This window comes from Bos grunniens, chromosome 7 (assembly GCF_055505025.1).
Source record: "Bos grunniens cultivar Pamir isolate PY7600 chromosome 7, Bosgru_T2T1.0, whole genome shotgun sequence".
Taxonomy (NCBI): Eukaryota; Metazoa; Chordata; class Mammalia; order Artiodactyla; family Bovidae; genus Bos; species Bos grunniens.
Genome location: NC_141171.1, coordinates 104,054,246 through 104,057,019, shown reverse-complemented (window position 1 = coordinate 104,057,019; position 2,774 = coordinate 104,054,246).

The following is a 2,774-nucleotide window of genomic DNA, read 5'->3' as shown; positions in this document are numbered from 1 at the left end:
AATTTGGCCAAAGAATTTTTACATAACAAAACAGATTTATTGTGTATTTAATATCTGGCCCATTTATTCCAGGAGTTCTATTAAAGAAATAAACATGTTTTCATGATTTAGAGTGTAGAATTCCAGGACAAAAAAGAAAATATATCTATTCTAAGTACATTTTATTCAAAACAATATGTGTCAATATCTGTCATAAAATAAATCTCTTTATATTACTAATTGGTATTGGAAGACTAGTAAAAATTTAAAGAAAAACATTTTCCCAAGGCAGAAATCAACACTATTTCTTTATAGAAAAAGACAAATTGAAGTTTTTTCTTTAGTTTTTATTTTATTTAGCTATGTTATTTTCCTCATCTCTCATTTTCTTCTTCTTATTTTTTCCTAGAAATGGATACAGCTGAATACAGGCTTTAATAATGGTTGCAATACAATTAAAATTAAAACTACAGTGATCCAAAAGTTTTACAGAATGAGACCATAGATGTTTGGAAGTTGGCTCATTACTCGTTTTCTTCTATTGACCAATTCCTCAGTGCTTTAGACATCCTGCAGTGGTTCAGAGCCCCTGATGCTGCAGAGCACAGCTTCGAAGGAGCATAAATTGAAAACCTCACTTGACTTCACAGTTTAATAGATATAAAAGGAGTATAACTGTAGCCACAGAGTTGGATTACTATATTGCTCAATTGCTTTGTCTACCAGAAGGCAACTTTTTTGGTGACTAACAATGAAGCAATTCCTGGTACATAAAAATTAGGTGCTCATGCTCACACTTAGGTTCATTGGTTTAAAGACCAAATAGCCAAGAAAACCATGAATGCATAGACTGTTAAGTTGAAGTAAGAAAGTCAGTTGCTAAATGGAAAAGATCAGGTGTTAGAGGAGTCATTTCAAATCTTTTCAATCAATTTGCATGTCATTAATATTCTGTTATTTTCATGCACTGCTGCTGCTGCTGCTGCTAAGTCGCTTCAGTCGTGTCCAACTCTGTGCGACCCCACAGACAGCAGCCCACTAGGCTCCTCTGTCCCTGGGATTCTCCAGGCAAGAATACTGGAGTGGGTTGCCATTTTCTTCTCCAATGCATGCAAGTGAAAAGTGAAAATGAAATCGCTCAATTGTGCCCGACTCTTAGCGACCCCATGGACTGCAGCCTACCAGGCTCCTCTGTCCATCGGATTTTTTCATGCACTACATGCCCTATTATAACTTACCAAGGATCTTGCTTTTTCCAAATTCATAATATTACAGATACTTAAACTTGGAGATGAAAAATTGGGACAGATGGTCATTCAATCAGTATGCAAAATAAGAAATGTTCAATATAATAAGAGCCAGAGTACCTGCCAGAAACTCATACTCTAGCATTCTCCAAGTTGACTGGATACAAAGAATAATAAAATGCTAATTGCACTATAATACCAATTACACTAATTAAAACAAAATAGCAATATCAACAACAAATATCAAAAGCAACAAGGAAACATGCCCAGAATCTAATATTAAAAGTGCTGATAAATGTGATTTTTCAAAAGGTTATAAAATGTGAAGATATTTTGAGTGATGATGTGTGAAATGGAGGCTTGAGGGTGAAGCTATTCTTATTCCCTTTTAGAAACCTGAATGATTTCATATCTTATAGGCTGAACTAACCCCGCAATTTAGGCCGAGTGAATTTCATGAATGCCAAGTCAGCAGACAGTGTTTCCAGGGACAACATGTTGTTCCTTATATCCAAAAGGCATAAAATACGGATTAACTTAATGTGCCACCAGATAATATTAGATGGTCTTCTTGAGTAGAATGTCAAAAACATTTTCCAAGTGTATAAATTACTCTTTTCATGAACATTATTTTATAAATATTTGTATTAATTTTTTAGTTTTCCTGTGGTAACACCAACTTAAATGCAGTATTAAACACAGAAGAAGTGTAACGGGCCAAAAGAGTTAAAAATAAGATTCAGAGATTTCTCCCAGCAATAGATGTCAAATGAATGAACAGGAAGATAAATACCTAGAAAAATCTCAAAACATGTGAATGACAACATACTTATGAAGTTTAGTGGGAAGTATACTTATGATTTTATCTAATTTTAATTCTGTCAAAGCATTAAGAAGTTTATAGTATAGTTTATAAATGAATTAAATAAGAAAATATATATTAAAGAGAAGTATGAGAAAAATTATCTGAATATAATGTAAGACTGACTTCAGTTTTATTCTTATGTTAGCCTCTTGATATCTATCCTAGAGCAGAGAACCTGGTTTCCCATACTTGAAATTCTGACCTACAGAATTGTGAACTAACACACCACCAAGTATGTGGCCATTTGTTATGTAACGGTGGTTTACAAATACAACAAGAATTCGGTGTCTTCGCATATCACTCAGAGTCAGATCTGGCGTTTCTTAAGAGCCTACAGGCTCCTCCGTGACCCGGTCCATCATTCCTAAAGCTCATACACAGCAGCCTCACTACAGTCAGCCTTCCCCACGTGCTCTCCAGCCTACAGGGACTCCTCGCCATTCCTTGAAGTTCCATGAACATGCAAGTGTATTCCAACCCCAGGCCTTTTCATTTGTTCTTCTTACACCCTCCACTGTTCTTTCCGAAATAGCTGCATGGTTTACTCCTTCTCTGGCTTCCCTGGTGACTCAAACAGTAAAGAGTCTGCCTGCAGTGCAGGAGACCCGGGTTCAATCCCTGGGTAGGGAAGATCCCTGGAGAAGGAAATGGCAACTCACTCCATATTCTTGCCAGGAGAATCC